General features: G+C 45.8%; 1 protein-coding gene and 1 long non-coding RNA gene across 10 annotated transcripts in view; one reads left to right on the plus strand and one right to left on the minus strand.

Annotated features, from left to right (window-relative positions):
• LOC146010130 (uncharacterized) overlaps positions 1 to 18467 on the minus strand; it is a 424288-nt gene that overhangs the window by 25414 nt on the left and 380407 nt on the right. For 4 of the 9 annotated variants that reach the window (XM_083151056.1, XM_083151054.1, XM_083151058.1 and 1 more), the window contains exon 1: positions 4817 to 4890. The exons of the other annotated variants lie outside the window; for them this stretch is intronic. The gene's annotated coding sequence lies outside the window, so the exon portion shown is untranslated. Of the gene's footprint in view, positions 1 to 4816; positions 4891 to 18467 lie in introns of those variants that run through there. 9 annotated transcript variants of the gene reach the window in all.
• LOC146010235 (uncharacterized) lies at positions 5988 to 17421 on the plus strand. The gene is made up of 3 exons (XR_014444751.1): positions 5988 to 6031; positions 16749 to 16814; positions 16901 to 17421. It is a non-coding gene; the product is annotated as an uncharacterized LOC146010235 (long non-coding RNA).

Raw genomic sequence — 18467 nt, forward strand, 5'->3', positions numbered from 1 at the left:
GTAAGTCAGTGTATCTGTGTAAGAGACGATGTGCCGTATTACTGTGTACCATCTGTAAATCAGTGTATCTGTGTAAGAGATGATGTGCCGTATTACTGTGTACCATCTGTAAGTCAGTGTATCTGTGTAAGAGATGATGTGCCGTATTACTGTGTACCATCTGTAAGTCAGTGTATCTATGTAAGAGATGATGTGCCGTATTACTGTGTACCATCTGAAAGTCAGTGTATCTGTGTAAGAGATGATGTGCCGTATTACTGTGTACCATCTGTAAGTCAGTGTATCTGTGTAAGAGATGATCTGCCGTATTACTGTGTACCATCTGTAAGTCAGTGTATCTGTGTAAGAGATGATGTGCCGTATTACCGTGTACCATCTGTAAGTCAGTGTATCTGTGTAAGAGATGATGTGCCGTATTACCGTGTACTATCTGTAAGTCAGTGTATCTGTGTAAGAGATGATGTGCCGTATTACTGCGTACCAACTGTAAGTCAGTGTATCTGTGTAAGAGATGATGTGCCGTATTACTGCGTACTATCTGTAAGTCAGTGTATATGTGTAAGAGACGATGTGCCGTATTACTGTGTACTATCTGTAAGTCAGTGTATCTGTGTAAGAGATGATCTGCCGTATTACTGTGTACTATCTGTAAGTCGGTGTATCTGTGTAAAAGATGAGCTGCCGTATTACTGCGTACCATCTGTAAGTCGGTGTATCTGTGTAAGAGATGATGTGCCGTATTACTGCGTACCATCTGTAAGTCAGTGTATCTGTGTAAGAGATGATGTGCCGTATTACTGCGTACCATCTGTAAGTCAGTGTATCTGTGTAAGAGATGATGTGCCGTATTACTGCGTACCATCTGTAAGTCAGTGTATCTGTGTAAGAGATGATCTGCCGTATTACTGCGTACCATCTGTAAGTCGGTGTATCTGTGTAAGAGATGAGCTGCCGTATTACTGCGTACCATCTGTAAGTCGGTGTATCTGTGTAAGAGATGAGCTGCCGTATTACTGCGTACCATCTGTAAGTCGGTGTATTTGTGTAAGAGATGATGTGTCGTATTACTGCGTACCATCTGTAAGTCAGTGTATCTGTGTAAGAGATGATCTGCCGTATTACTGCGTACCATCTGTAAGTCAGTGTATCTGTGTAAGAGATGATCTGCCGTATTACTGCGTACCATCTGTAAGTCGGTGTATCTGTGTAAAAGATGAGCTGCCGTATTACTGCGTACCATCTGTAAGTCGGTGTACCTGTGTAAGAGATGATGTGACGTATTACTGTGTACTATCTGTAAGTCGGTGTATCTGTGTAAGAGATGATGTGCCGTATTACTGCGTACCATCTGTAAGTCGGTGTATTTGTGTAAGAGATGATGTGCCGTATTACTGCGTACCATCTGTAAGTCGGTGTATTTGTGTAAGAGATGATGTGTCGTATTACTGCGTACCATCTGTAAGTCAGTGTATCTGTGTAAGAGATGATCTGCCGTATTACTGCGTACCATCTGTAAGTCAGTGTATCTGTGTAAGAGATGATCTGCCGTATTACTGCGTACCATCTGTAAGTCAGTGTATCTGTGTAAGAGATGATCTGCCGTATTACTGCGTACCATCTGTAAGTCGGTGTACCTGTGTAAGAGATGATGTGACGTATTACTGCGTACTATCTGTAAGTCAGTGTATCTGTGTAAGAGATAATGTGCCGTATTACTGCGTACCATCTGTAAGTCGGTGTATTTGTGTAAGAGATGATGTGTCGTATTACTGCGTACCATCTGTAAGTCAGTGTATCTGTGTAAGAGATGATCTGCCGTATTACTGCGTACCATCTGTAAGTCAGTGTATCTGTGTAAGAGATGATCTGCCGTATTACTGCGTACCATCTGTAAGTCAGTGTATCTGTGTAAGAGATGATGTGCCGTATTACTGCGTACCATCTGTAAGTCAGTGTATCTGTGTAAGAGATGATCTGCCGTATTACTGCGTACCATCTGTAAGTCAGTGTATCTGTGTAAGAGATGATCTGCCGTATTACTGCGTACCATCTGTAAGTCAGTGTATCTGTGTAAGAGATGATGTGCCGTATTACTGTGTACTATCTGTAAGTCAGTGTATCTGTGTAAGAGATGATGTGCCGTATTACTGTGTACCATCTGTAAGTCGGTGTATCTGTGTAAGAGATGAGCTGCCGTATTACTGCGTACCATCTGTAAGTCAGTGTATCTGTGTAAGAGATGATGTGCCGTATTACTGTGTACTATCTGTAAGTCAGTGTATCTGTGTAAGAGATGATCTGCCGTATTACTGCGTACCATCTGTAAGTCAGTGTATCTGTGTAAGAGATGATCTGCCGTATTACTGCGTACCATCTGTAAGTCGGTGTATCTGTGTAAAAGATGAGCTGCCGTATTACTGCGTACCATCTGTAAGTCAGTGTATCTGTGTAAGAGATGATGTGCCGTATTACTGCGTACCATCTGTAAGTCAGTGTATCTGTGTAAGAGATGATGTGCCGTATTACTGCGTACCATCTGTAAGTCAGTGTATCTGTGTAAGAGATGATCTGCCGTATTACTGCGTACTATCTGTAAGTCGGTGTATCTGTGTAAGAGATGATGTGCCGTATTACTGTGTACCATCTGTAAGTCGGTGTATCTGTGTAAGAGATGATGTGCCGTATTACGGCTTACCATCTGTAAGTCAGTGTATCTGTGTAAGAGATGATGTGCCGTATTACTGCGAACCATCTGTAAGTCAGTGTATCTGTGTAAGAGATGATGAGCCGTATTACTGTGTACTATCTGTAAGTCAGTGTATCTGTGTAAGAGATGATGTGCCGTATTACTGTGTACTATCTGTAAGTCGGTGTATCTGTGTAAGAGATGATGTGCCGTATTACTGCGTACTATCTGTAAGTCAGTGTATCTGTGTAAGAGATGATGTGCCGTATTACTGTGTACTATCTGTAAGTCAGTGTATCTGTGTAAGAGATGATGTGCCGTATTACTGCGTACTATCTGTAAGTCAGTGTATCTGTGTAAGAGATGATGTGCCGTATTACTGTGTACTATCTGTAAGTCAGTGTATCTGTGTAAGAGATGATGTGCAGTATTACTGTGTACTATCTGTAAGTCAGTGTATCTGTGTAAGAGATTATCTGCTGTATTACTGTGTACCATCTGTAAGTCAGTGTATCTGTGTAAGAGATGATCTGCTGTATTACAGTGTACTATCTGTAAGTCAGTGTATTGTACACTTATTATGCTGCTGTTATAGTCTATGTGAGCGATATTACCCTCTGCACATAAGGGCTAATTCAGACCTGATCACACAACCACAAATTTGCATTCGGCTGATGATCGATGAACTGCGCATGAGTACATTCACAAGGCGATTGACAGGAAGTAGACATCGAGAGTTGAAAATAAGGGAGTGCTAAGAAAACCGCATGGGTGCGTGGAAATACGCTAGGTGTACCTGAGCGTGTTAGGGGAGGGTGTGTGATGTCAGCACCAGGCCGGATATGCCTGTATTACGGAAGGGTGGGTGATGTCAGCACCAGGCCGGATACGCCTGTATTAGGGGAGGGTGGGTGATGTCAGCACCAGGCTGGGTTTGCCTGTATTACGGGAGGGTGTGTGACGTCAGCACCAGGCCCGATATACCTGTATTAGGGGAGGGTGTGTGACGTCAGCACCGGGCCGGATACACCTGTATTAGGGGAGGGTATGTGACATCAGCACCAGGCCGGATACGCCTGTATTAGGGGAGGGTGTGTGATGTCAGCACTGGGCTGGATACGCCTGTATTAGGGGAGGGTGTGTGATGTCAGCACCAGGCCGGATATGCCTGTATTAGGGGAGGGTGTGTGACGTCAGCACTGGGCTGGATATGCCTGTATTAGGGGAGGGTGGGTGACGTCAGCACTGGGCTGGATATGACGGGACCAGTGTAACAATCATCCGACGGTGAACGGCTTGCGACAGGATTTGGACATATTTGCACGGCTGCGCATTGCTTCACAAGGCGGGATATCACTCTAGCGGGCCGGAGTCTTGGCTGAACTGTGGCCGCTGCAAATTCACAACCCTGCGATCAGGTCTGAATCAGCCCCATACTTAGTGTGCTGCAATATATAGTATTTAGGCTTCACATATATTAGATACAATGCTGTACTTAGTATCCCCAAGTGTTACACAGACTGAGGATAATGGTATGACAGCAGCACCTGCCTATCTCAGGCTTACGGATAGTAAATATCACACAATGCGCCTTATGTGGAATTGCTGCACACAAATACATGCACGGCGTTGTCACATATACAGAGGGGGATTTCCCTGTACACGGCTACAGCTTGTTCAGCCCACGGACTCCTAGCAATCACGATCTCTCTAGAAGTACATGCAGCACTATGTATATAATAGGGGTATATTATGCAGCACATACACTGTATACAGCCATATGTACACTACTGTGGGTATATCCCTCTTACACAGTGGTGTAGTACACATATCACCAATTGTATACAAGGCTGATTATACACATATTTATCAGCACAATAGCCCAGTGATGATGCTATATAAAGAGGACTAATACTGTGTCAGAGGGGCCACACACTGCTGGTAACCAGCCTATGGCAGAGGGTGGGACAGGGCCCCAGTCACTGTATCGGGATATACAGCTATTATGTCCCCCCTCAGCCACAGCCCCACAGCACACGTGTAAGGCCGGGAGGCGCCGTATCCCAGCAGCAGCTCCCACGGGTCCCCCGCTACCCATACCCTCTCACCCCTGTTTATGGGGACACTCACCCGAGGACTGCTCTCTCCCAGACACAATAGCAGGTTACACACGCCGCACTTCCGGGTACTTTTGGGCTGTGCGTCCCACTGAACTTCCGGATTGTGCGTTCCACCGTACTCCGCCCTCGCTCTGAGTTCCAGGGTCCAGGAATGTTTCAATTGTCCATAACAGACAAGTTGCGGGTTGCGGAGGAGGCAGCAGGGAGGACCCAGTGTTGAGTCCGGCAGCGTCAGGAAATTGCATCTAGTATTATTGTTACATTCTAATTTAATGTTAAATAGGTGGCGCAGACTGTGGTGCTCCGTGATGATAATGCAGGTGGAGCAGACTGGTGTATTATATATGGAGATCAGACACAGTTCCCAACTCCTGGGCTCCACAGTAATGTATGGTCATTTTTGGTAACGTATGGTAATGTAGGGTTGCAGTCACTTGTGTTAATAAGGATGTGTATCATGGGGCCAACAGTGTCTAATCTGGCCCAGAAAGGTCAACACAAGCAAAGGATCAACATGTAAAAAGTTGACACATTAAAAGGGCGGAACGAGTTTTTCATGATTTTTTTGGTGTCAATGTTGACACTTGCGCACGTGACACCCCCTTAGTGTAACACTTCCCTCCCCATCCTTCTGGTCATGTGACTCCGCTACCGGATCACTCAGAACTTTACTATTTACAAACTCAGTCCATATGTCTAAAAAAAACTAATATATATCGTAGCTATTTGAAAGGTGATGAAACTGGGGCGACCACACCAACAAATGATTAGTGATGTGGAGTTCACTGTGTTAGAGGGCCTCAGATGAAGCAGTTACTGTCTAGTGTGCACCATGTTTCTGTTATTGCCAGAGGGGTGAGGTTGTTTAATAGAAAGAAAACATAGATGAGGCCAGTTTGTCTGCATTCCATCCTGCACAATGAAAGGATCTGTAACACTATCTTTAACGCTATTAGAGAAGGGTGATGTGTTTTTATGTTTTCTGGATTCCTGTAGTATTCTGAATTAGTTTTTCATTGAAGGGGGGGGGGGACTTAGAGATAAATCAACAAATAGATGCCAAAGACGCAATTAATTTAAATGAAAAATAATGTGATTGTAAGATATCTGTGATTTTATATAGATCTGTGTGATATTATGTGGGAAGATACAGAGGGGGAAGAGAAGGATATGAGGGGTGACCAGCAGTGTAAGGAGGAAGAAATCCCTACAGATACCAGCACAGGTGAGGAATAATCACTTATTACAGAGTCACATATTACCCTTGTTCTGTCACTACAGCAGCCTCTTATCCCGCACCCTCCTCTGTCACTACAGCGGCCTCTTATTCTGCACCCTCCTCTGTCACTACAGCGGCTTCTTATCCTGCACCCTCCTCTGTCACTACAGCAGCCTCTTATCCTGCACCCTCCTCTGTCACTACAGCGGCCTCTTATCCTGCACCCTCCTCTGTCACTACAGCAGCCTCTTATCCTGCACCCTCCTCTGTCACTACAGCGGCCTCTTATCATGCACCCTCCTCTGTCACTACAGCAGCCTCTTATCCTGCACCCTCCTCTGTCACTACAGCAGCCTCTTATCCTGCACCCTCCTCTGTCACTACAGCGGCCTCTTATCCCGCACCCTCCTCTGTCACTACAGCGGCCTCTTATCCCGCACCCTCCTCCGTCTCTACACCGGCCTCTTATCCCGCACCCTCCTCTGTCACTACAGCGGCTTCTTATCCCGCACCCTCCTCTGTCACTACAGCGGCCTCTTATCCCGCACCCTCCTCTGTCACTACAGCAGCCTCTTATCCCGCACCCTCCTCTGTCACTAGAGCAGCCTCTTATCCTACACCCTCCTCTGTCACTACAGCAGCCTCTTATCCCGCACCCTCCTCTGTCACTACAGCAGCCTCTTATCCCGCACCCTCCTCTGTCACTACAGCAGCCTCTTATCCCGCACCCTTCTCCGTCACTACAGCGGCCTTTTATCCTGCACCCTCCTCTGTCACTACAGCAGCCTCTTATCCCGCACCCTCCTCTGTCACTACAGCAGCCTCTTATCCCGCACCCTCCTCTGTCACTACAGCGGCCTCTTATCCCGCACCCTCCTCTGTCACTACAGCGGCCTCTTATCCCGCACCCTCCTCTGTCACTACAGCGGCCTCTTATCCCGCACCCTCCTCTGTCACTACAGCGGCCTCTTATCCCGCACCCTCCTCTGTCACTACAGCGGCCTCTTATCCCGCACCCTCCTCTGTCACTACAGCGGCCTCTTATCCCGCACCCTCCTCTGTCACTACAGCGGCCTCTTATCCCGCACCCTCCTCTGTCACTACAGCGGCCTCTTATCCCGCACCCTCCTCTGTCACTACAGCGGCCTCTTATCCCGCACCCTCCTCTGTCACTACAGCAGCCTCTTATCCCGCACCCTCCTCTGTCACTACAGCGGCCTCTTATCCTACACCCTCCTCTGTCACTACAGCAGCCTCTTATCCCGCACCCTCCTCTGTCACTACAGCAGCCTCTTGTCCTACACCCTCTTCGGTCAGTACAGAATAACTGTCATGCCTGAGGTCTGGAGCTGACCTGGTGAGGACTCAGGCATAGGGGCTGACGCTTTTTGGCATAGGGTGCCAAAAAGCTTCCCTCCCCACTGAAGCAGAGACTTGGTCTCTTCCTACACGCTGTTCTGGCGCCATTTCTCTCCACACTGTGCGGAGCTGGAGGAGGATTTTACACTACAGAACTGAGTGGAAAGTTTCTCCTGGGCAGCGCTTTCCCTGGAGGCCGCTGAGGGTCCATTGCAGCAGAGCAGACAGATAAGTACTTGGGTATATTATTCTGTACAAACGCCTAATATTGTGCACTGTGTGTGTGTTATCATGACAGAAAGGTGTAGTGCTGCTGCTCTTGGGGAGGGAGCGTCTGCCATGTTAAATAACTACAGGTTTTGTGGAATTAAATTAACTATTGAACAGATGGATCAGGGAGACTTGTGCCCTGCATGTGAGTCTGTGCCCAGTGGGGCTCAAGCCCAGAGGTCTGAGCAGCCTGAACCTGCGTGGGTGGCTGCATTAGGGAGATCTATGAATGCCTTAGTACAGGCTTTGAGTAGGCAGAGAGATGAGCTTGTTAAATCTCCTAGGCCTTTATCCTCCTCTCAACCGTCTGTGGGCTCTATTACCCCATCTCAGGGGGACTCTGCTCTACTGCAAGTAATGCAGGACACAGCACAGATTGTCCATAAAATGAATACTTTTATGGAGCAGCTTTCCAAGGCTCCTGAGGTAACTTCACCCAGGCACCCTTTATCCACACCTCCCCTTCTTAATTTAGAGTCCGAAGATGAAGGTGAATGTACTGAAGATATGTTTTGGGACCAGAGGGACGAGTTTGAGTCTTCTGTCCCTGGTATTGAAGATTTAATATTGGCAGTTAAACAAACATTAAACCTCTCAGATGAGGATAAAGTGCCAGTTCAGGGTGTATTTAGGAAACAGTGCAGGGATGCAGTTACCTTCCCTTCGGATGAGGGCATGAAGGCACTACTTGGGGAAGCATGGAAGACACCTCATAAAAGGCTTCTCATGCTCAAGAGATTTGCCAACAAGACCATGTTGACAGCATACCAGACCTTAAACAAGAGCCTAGTATCTATATCCTATATGGAGATGCATCAAAAGTTATTATATAGATCAAATTTTACTCCAAAACTTAAATATCTTACGGGGGAGCTCCCAACGCCAATTGTTACAAGTGCGGTAACCCAGATGCGCACTTGATGCACTGCATGTGGTCCTGTGATGTTGTGCAGTCTATTTGGATAGAGTTTCAGAACTATGTCAAAACAAAACTAGATATAGATTATAATATCTCAAAAGCTTGGGTCTTTTGGGGGAAGTATTCATCGGCAGATTGCAAACGCCGATCATCAGGCACTCGACTGTTACTTGTTAAAATGGCAGCGACTGTTAAAAAAAACGATACTGTCAGAATGGATCTTGACAACCCCACCCTCATTATCCTTAGCCTTCCCCAGAATAACATATCTGTTTATGATGGATTGGACAGAAACCTCTGTTCAAAAAGAAAAATTGGCAAACAAATTCTTTGATACCTGGTTGCCCTACATACATACCCTCTCCCCCCCTTTAAAACCCGCCCTAAGAAACTCTTTCTCGGACACCACCTGGTACTTAACTGAAACCTTAACTAACGACCCTCCCTTCTGAATTAATATATAAATGTATATTTGTGAATTAATGTGGTGCTATAATCATCCTACAGATCGCGTGAATGTACCATCAACCAATGTTACTATTGTTAGTTACCGACCAGACAACTTTATTTTGTTCTCTGTAACTGTATTCTGTATAAGTTTGTCTTTTTCTGTCAATAAAATATAAAAAAAAAAAAGAGAGATTTGCCAACATGTACCCCATGCCGGTGGAGCATGTGAAAGTGTGGGAAAAGGTCCCTCTGGTGGATGCAGCTGTTTCTAGGTTGTCTAAGACCACTGCTTTGCCTGTAAAAGGGGGTCCTGCCTTCAAAGACCCCGTGGATAAAAAGATTGAAGGCTGTCTGAAAGCTGTGTTTGAAGGGGATGGCTTTACTTTACGTCCGGTCATTGCATCAGCTTGGGTATCCAAGGCCATGATGAAGTGGGCTGATGCTTGGCGTGCTCAGCTTCAACCAGACACAGAAGCTTTTGCTTTGGCAGAAAAGCTAAAGTGTGCAGCGGAATATGTTTGTGAGGCTGGTGGAGAAGGCGCCAAGATGGAGTCAAAGGTGTCAGCCACTCTGGCTTAAGGCTTGGGAAGCTGATAGCGAGTCTAAAAAGTCTCTAGAGGCATTGGCTTTCAAAGGAGAACTTCTTTTTGGGGCTCAACTGGATTCACTTATTAACCCCTTGAGTGGTGGGTTTTGCTGGAGCAGGACAAACCTACCAGGGCAGGTTTATCCTGCCCCAGCAAAACCCACCACAGAAAGCTGGAAGCAGCCCCCCCCCCCTCACCTCCGCTCCGGCGTTAGTACGCCGGAGCTTCCTTGCTGCCTCTCTCCCCCAGCCTATGCCGCCTGTCACATTTAGCAGTGACGTCGGCGGCAGGCAGGGTGATGTTCGCGGCTCGGGAGGACTCGGGTGCCTGAGCGCTTCCGAGTCCCCCCCAAGCCTGGCCAACCATACCCGAGCCTGCCGCCGACGTCACCGTAACATGAGTGATGGGCTGGCTGGCGGGTCAGGGAAGCTCCGGCTTACCGATCGCCAGAGCAAAGGAACAGGGGGGGACTGGAGCTGGTCACGGGATGTGCTGTAGAGGCGCTGCACCAGTGGTGCGCACCTATTGTATAATAGGGGTATGCCCAGATATTTTCCGGGACAGCCCGCTGCGGCAGCGCAGCTGAGCCCGGAAAATCTCTGGGCATACCACTCAAGTGGTTAAATAAGGGGGGGGGGAGCACTTTCCTCCCCACCACATCTACTAAGCACTCAGTGTCAATGTTTGGGGCATTCAGGTCTTCCTTTCGTTCCTCCTTTCGAGGGGGTGTGTCCAGTAGAGGACAACCAGGCAGAACAAAGTTTCCTTGTGGCAAAGGAAGGTCGCCCAGATCCCACTTTGGGGCCTTTGCAGAGAAACATTCTTCAAAAAGTGAGGATAAGTCCTCAGCATGACGAGGCGGAGACTCCCCGTTCTGGGATCAGAGGGGGGGGGGGGGGGTTTGCCTCCTGCAGTATAGGGATGTGTGGTGTCTCTCCACCCCGTACCCTTGGGTTCACTCTATAATTTTGCTGGGTTACAGGATCAATCTCAGGGGAGTCCCTCCAAAATAGATTTCTCCCAACACCCTTGCCACGAGAAGCTCGCTTGCGGAAAGCCCTCTTGGGGGCGGCAACGGAGTTGTGATCCCGGTACCTCAGGAGGAAAGAAAGATGGGATTTTATTCCATTCTTTTCTTAGTCCCCAAACCGGATGGTTCCTTCTGACCCATTCTAAACCTGAAGTCTTTAAACCTACATCTGTGGGTGGATCACTTCAGTATGGAATCTCTTCGGTCAGTGCTTTTAAGCATAGAACCTGGAGAATTTTTAGCCTCAGTGGACATCCAGGATGCTTATCTACACGTGCCGATATGCAGGGAACATCAATCTTTGCTGCGTTTTGCAATAGGAACAACTCATCTGCAGTTTCAGCCTGAAACTGCAGATGAGTTGTTCCTATTGCAAAACGCCTCTACCCTTCCAACTGGCCACAGCGCCGAGAGTTTTCACAAAGGTGATAGCTGTCATGGCAGCGGCTCTCAGGTTAAAAGGGATTGTGATTATTCCATACTTGGATGACCTCTTGTTAAGGGCGGAAACGGCAGAGAAGTTGCAGGAACATCTGACGATTGCAATGCAGTTTCTTCGAGACCACGGGTGGATGTTAAATCTGCCAAAGTCTCATTTAACGCCCGCTCAGAAACTTCAGTTTTTGGGTGTGATTTTGGACACACATCTACATCGTGTTTTCCTTCCAGAGTCCAAGGCAGTGGACATTCGCCGGTTGGTGATGGCAATTATCCAGTCGCCAAATCCCTCTATATGGCAGTTTGAAGCTGTTGGGCAAAATGGTGGCAACATTTGAGACCCTGCAGTATGCAGGGTTTCACTCAAGGCCTTTCCGATGGAACATTCTGTCCAGTTGGTCCGGGAACCCAAAATCAATGAAACAGGAAACACTGCTACTGTTTCAGGAGACAAGGGACTCGTTGATCTGCTGGACAGATTTGGAGTCTCTTCAATTGGGGAATTTCCTTCGCTCATGGGATTGAAACATAGAATTTGACGGCAAATAAGAACCACTTGGCCCATCTAGTCTGCCCCTTTTTTAAACATGTTACCTCAAACCATATTTGATCCTTATTTTTTTGTAAGGATATCAATATGCTTATCCCAAGCATGTTTAAATTGTACTACTGTATTTGCGTCTACCACCTCTGATGGTAGGCTATTCCACTTATCTACTACTCTTTTTCTGTGAAGTAATTCTTCCTCACATTTCCCCTGAATCTTCCTCCCTCTAGTGTCAGTGCATGTCCTCGTGTTCTGTTGCTCCTCTTCCTGTGAAGAATGTCTCCCACCTGTACCTTCCTCCCCCTAGTTTCAGTGCATGTCCTCGTGTTCTGTTGCTCCTCTTCCTGTGAAGAATGTCTCCCACCTGTACCTTGTTAAAACCCTTGATATATTTGAAAGTTTCTATCATGTCCCCCCTTTCCCTTCTCTGCTCTAAAGTATACATATTAGTTGCCCTTCTTTGTACAGTCTCTAATGTATTTATATCCTTCTGGAGATATGGCCTCCAGAACTGAACACAATACTCTAGGTGAGGTCGTACCAATGACCTATACAGTGGCATTATTACTTCTTTCTTTCTACTGCTGATACCTCTCCCTATGCAACCAAGCATCTGACTTGCCTTCTTCATTGCTTTGTTACATTGCCTACCTGCTTTTAAGTCCCCTGAAATAGTGACACCTAGATCCCTCTCTTCCTCAGTAGTTTCCATTATAGTGCCATTTATATTATATTTAGTCTTTGGATTTCTGAGACCCAAGTGCATGATTTAGCATTTTTTTGGCATTAAACTGTAGTTGCCATGCTCTTGACCATTCCTCTAATCTACCTAGATCCTCAATCATTTGTTTTACCTCTCCTGGTGTGTCTACCCTGTTGCATACCTTTGTGTCATCTGCAAAAAGGCACATTTTACCTTCAATCCCATTTGCAATATCACCAATAAAGATATTAAAAAGCACTGGTCCAAGTACAGATCCCTGGGGTACTCCACTTGTAACCTTTCCCTCCTTTGACTGTACTCCGTTTACTACAACTCTCTGTTTTCTGTCCTGCAACCACGCTCTTATCCATTCAACTATCTTAGAATCCAATCCCAAACTTTCAAGTTTATTTAACAGTCTGCGATGTGGGACAGTATCAAAAGCTTTACTAAAGTCTAGATAAGCTACATCTACAGCCCCACCTTGATCTATTACTTTAGTCACCCAGTCAAAAAAGTCAATAAGATTTGTTTGACATGATCTTCCCCCAGTAAACCCATGCTGTTTTGGATCCTGTAAATTGCTGGTTTTGAGATATTCTACAACTCTTTGTTTTAAGAGCGTTTCCATCAATTTCCCTACTACTGATGTAAGGCTCACTGGTCGATAGTTGCTTACCTCTTCCTTGCTTCCACTTTTGTGCAGTGGGACTACATTCGCTGTTTTCCAGTCCTCTGGGATTACTCCAGTAGCTAGTGACTGGTTGAATAATTCTGTTATTGGTTTTACCAGCTCCCCTAGGAACTTTTGGCATCAGGGCGCTAAGCAGCAGACTGAGAGGTTTAAAACCCTTCTCAGTCTGCTGCTTAGCGCCCTGATGCCAAAAGTTCCTAGGCCCCAGGGATTGTAGTGCTGGGGTGCCTGGAAGCACTGAGACACCATTCATACGGAGTGCAAAACGGAAAATGTATGTGTTTAGTGTGATTCTTTTTGCTTGGTTATTTGTGCCATCCTGGGCCACTCCTGCCCCACAGCGACACCACTGTGGTTCTCCCCCTGGACCAGTACCTGGGAAATAAGCTTTTCCCCTTGGACATTTTATATCCGGGACTGTCCATCACCCCAGAGCTCCATGGTTGGTTTCTATTATACCAAAACACAAACCGGAAGAATTTGGTTCTTATTCAGACTTTTTTGTATCTGACTGTGATTCTCGATTTCATGACCCAGATGGGTTTAAAATCTATTTATAAGATCATGAACCCCTGATGAAGTGTCTATTGGAGACGAAACGCGTTGGGTACTGATCGCGGTTCTGAAAAATAAAAGAAATCTTCAAATGAAATAACCAAGAGTTATTTTATCATATGGACATTACTATTTGAGGGCGCTGAAGGCACTATTGTTGGGGTATATATATATTATCAACAGGTCTCTCAATAGTTCTTAAATGGCAATCATGTTCCTGATTTAGTGGTTTAGAAATCATGCAGCATGAAAAAAAGGGGAAAAAAAATAAGTATTTTAAAATACTTGTGAGTGGAGCTCCACTTTTTAGAGGAGGATGTCCGTCCCTGTGATCAGCGTCCACGGGTTCCCTCCCGGCCGCTGGTGCTTTCCAGAGATGCAGCCTTTTCTGGTGTAGAACCATGGGCAGCAGGGTGTGTAACTGGCCGATGTTCGGAAATGATTGACGCGTTTCCCCGCCTCTGCCCCGTTTCCCCGCCTCAGCGGCTTCCTCAGAATCTCAGTGAATATTTTTTCCCCTTTTTTTTTCATGCTGCATAATTCCTAAACAACTAAATCAGGAACATGATTGCCATTTAAGGGGTGTTGTATAGGGGTCCGACAGTCGGGATCCCGACAGTCATTATCCCGACATCGGGATCCCGACTGGCCGGACCCAGACAGCATGGTGAGTGCAACTAAGCCCCTTCCCGGAAATATCCGTTTACCCACGCCATGTGATTCGGGGAGTATAACAAACATACTCCTTATGTTCCCACAAAAGCATCTACACCTATGGGGACATTTACAAACCTTCCTTTTACTTTTGATCTACAAATTTGGACCTATATCGCTGCTTCTAACATCCGAAAACCGGAAGTAGAGAGCGTTCCCATGACAACGGATAACACACAATTGATATAACTGCTGTGAGAACTGGATTTTCATGGTTTTAGAATAATGGTTCTTTGCAGACATTTTTTATTATCATTATAAATCTCTGTTAAGTGGATAATTCATACAGAATATGAGTATGAAACCAAAATTTGCATATGTAATGAATTGACTTCACTTCCTGTAAACGGTTGATTGGCTGTTCACCAGTTAAATATCGGCTTCCCACACTACTCCGGCACATCTTGATAAAGGTCCAATGACCGAAACACGTTGATCCTGCCAGAGAAGTGTGAGCAGCCATTTATTCTTGGATGTATGTATTGGACTTCTTTTGAAATTTTTATTTTCTTGTCATTGTTGGACTTCAAATTGCTTTGAGGTTTTTCCCCAGTGGGACCCCTGTACTTTTTTTATCTGTCTGGATTAAAAACTGAAACTTTTTAACCATTAACCAATACAAAATAATTTTCCGGGGAAACCACGGGTAGAAACAACATTGAGAAACCGAAGAAACCATTAAGAGTTTTCACTCTATCACCACAAGGGTGAGTAAGGTATGCCCTTCATTCTGGCTGACTGGTTTTCCAGAAAAACAGAAATTTAACTTGGAAAGATCTACACATTGGGCTTATCTTTCTTTTCTTGTACTACGAATGATTGAATTTTGGTATATGGTCCTATGACGCCACACCCGGTAAAAGAAACCCAGATACGTGGACTACCCAACACTCAAGTGTGAGTTAGGGTACGCCCTTTTCAACTTTTGCACCTTAAAGTTTATTCACTATTGAGGGTGAGTGAGGTGTGCCACATAATTTGGTAGACACCTCCCCCCTATAATCAAGTTTTATTGTTTTACACATTATATATATTTTTTCCTTTTACATATTTGAGCACATATGACAGAGTGGAAAAGGGTTGTGGTACCTTAAAAGAGAACAAGAATAAAATAAACCTTTATTGGTTTGAACATCACAAAAACATCGTGAGTAGGGGTACGCCCACATTATAAAGATACCTTTATATACTTACTTCACCTTGCGTTCTTGGTGAGGTACGCTGTTTAAAATAATCTTTTTCAGCACCTCACACACCAATAACACATCTCACATCACTGAATCTACACACGATATGTATTTGTTAGCTCATGAAGGATGGATTGGACCACATCCTAAAAATTTAGATCAGAAATCACAAAGATACCATAATAGGATTTGTATCAACTTGACGTGAGTTGGGTACGCTAGATCGATATTCTTCACAGGTACTTGTTTCCTATCTGGGCACCCAGGTTTTCTACGTACGGCACTGTAATGAAATCGGATCGCATCGGATTCGGTACTCGATGATGTACGATGGTATACGATGCGATCCGATTTCCCATAGGAAACAATGTGAAATGGCTCAATTTAGCCAAATTATCATAGGAACAATAATAAATGGGCCAAAAACACCCCTGAACATTGAAATGTCCCCCCAAAAGTAGTTGATGCCACCCCGCCATCAACGGTACGCGTCCTCCGACCTTTTCATGTCCTACTATCCACTAGGGCGTGGAGCGAGAATAGAATAGTGTGGCGAGCGCAGCGAGCCACCGAGCCCGAAGCGTGGCGAGCCCCGCGAGGGGACGCGGATACTTTCACAGTTATACGCGTCCCCTCGCGGGCTTCCCAGGTGTCCATGGCGACGCGGACACCTGGGAAGCCCGCGAAGGGACACGTTTACCTGTGAAGGTATCCGCGTCCCCTCGCGGGGCTCGCTGCGCTCGCCACACTATTCTATTCTCACTCCACGCCCTAGTGGATAGTAGGGCATGAAAAGGTCGGAGGACGCGTACCGCCACCCCTCGCGGGCTCGCTGCGCTCGCCACGCTTCGGGTTCACGTTGATGGCGGGGTGGCGTCAACTACTTTTGGGGGGACATTCCACTGCTCTGTGTTTTTTTGGGGGGTTTCTGGCCCATTTACCATTCTTCCCTATGCTGATTTGGGTAAATTGATCCATTTAACATTGTTTCCTATGGGAAATCGAATCGGATCGCATCGCTCAATATCGTGTATGTGTATTTGTGGTATCCGATGCGATCCGATTTTTATACGGAGAATAGCATGGTGCGCAATTAACTTAGCGGGCGCCCAGATAGGAAACAAGTACCTCTTCACATAACTTGAAAGAGCACTTTGTTCAAAGAAAACACTCAACTGGTTCTAATGATTTTATCATTATTGTTTCCGCCACATGATTAAACTACCTTCACGTGAAACTGAGGATCACAATTGGACACTAACACCACCAGGAGAGACCACGTCACCATAAAGGACTATATCCACGTGTCGATTATAAGTATATATTGCGCCCTATTGTACGAAGTTCCACTTTTTTCTTTCTTTAGCTGGCCTTATGTAAAAAAGAGAAGTGGCCTGACCCAATGTATTTAATTACTCCTAGGTCCAGGACATTGGTGATCAGACCAGAATCCTGAGTTTTCTTGTTTGGACCAGAGTTGACAGATTGTGTTCTACAACCAGCACAGGAGGTAAATCCTTGAGGATATACAGATGGAACCGGCCTCTTGCTTGCGGGTCGGAAGGGGACACACACGCACGAGACGCTCGTGCATCCCATTCTGACAGAGCTCCCTGTCGACCCCCCGCTGTCTCCCCCCCTAACCCCGCCGATCTCCCTGAAGCAGAGACGGGCAGGGTCTCGCCGCCGAATGACTGGGACATGCATCCCAATCTAATGGAGTCCCTCTCAGCCAACTGGGACATTCCGGCGAGCACCAGCATGGAATGAGAAGTGCTCCATCTTTAGGACCAGCTTGTAGATGAGGGATCCGGTTTATGTGAAAATTATATCTCATAGGAGGTTATTCTGGTCGGTGCGTACATTTCCGAAATCTTTCGGAGCATGTCGCACGCCACGCTGTGCGGACATCGTCCGTAGAAACGCCCACCGAGCCTCCGCATTCGGACGGACTCACTCTTTAAGAGGAGGGCGTGTTTACGGACGACATCCAAACCTTGCGTGTGCGGTGTACACACACATATTCTGCACGGTCTTACCGCGTCAGAACGGACGGGAGCCCGTACGCACCGATGCAGTGTATTTACGCACAAATCACCACTATTATCAGAACACTCAAATCTGTAACATGACCCACTTATGCAATTAGGCAACCTCATTAAAAAGGGATTGTTTTTAATGGTCATCAATTATTTAACTAATTGATAATTAAACACTTTACTACCACTTTAGATTAACCCTTACATCATGCTAAGTTCAAAACATTCTTTCTTGCCCCTTCACGCCCATGTGTTATGTATGCATATGACATCATAAATTATTCTTCACATGCAAACACACACATACACATCAACACACTATGTACATCTTTACCCTTCACTTTCAAACACTTGTATGCAATAAACCCATCTATATACTGTATATACCTTTTGCACCTTACATAAATAAACAGCACTATTTATACTTATATACTTATATTTATACTGTAAAATAATATAATAACACACAGACCACTTCTAACTTTTATCACAAAAATTTATTAACATTTAAACATAAACTTAAAAAAAAAAGCTCCACAGCAGGAGGTCGCACAGGTCCTGCACCTCTGCAGCCATGACGACCAGGTACTTGCGCAGCCTGAGGAGGGCCCCTCTCTTTCCCTCGCCTTGTTCCCTCTGGTCATCTGTGGGCATGTTAAAGGGGGTTCAACATTAATTATGCTATTCAGGTAGACCTTGTACAGTCAATCCTAAGTACCTACAGCATGATAAATCATACATACAAAAAATTACATAGGCAATACTGTTTGTAATGGGAAAAAAAAGATGGATGGATGGATACATAGATAGATAGATACCACATAAAAAGGCTAGCCTAGTCCCTCTACCCCTTACTTCATGAATCATTGTCACATTGCCAGATAGGTGAAAGTGCAGCACTAATCCGCTTTCATACACCAAACAATTTCTAAGGTCAATCCATCCTACAT

This window comes from Crinia signifera, chromosome 6, assembly GCF_055691185.1.
Source record: "Crinia signifera chromosome 6, ASM5569118v1, whole genome shotgun sequence".
Classification (NCBI taxonomy): domain Eukaryota; kingdom Metazoa; phylum Chordata; class Amphibia; order Anura; family Myobatrachidae; genus Crinia; species Crinia signifera.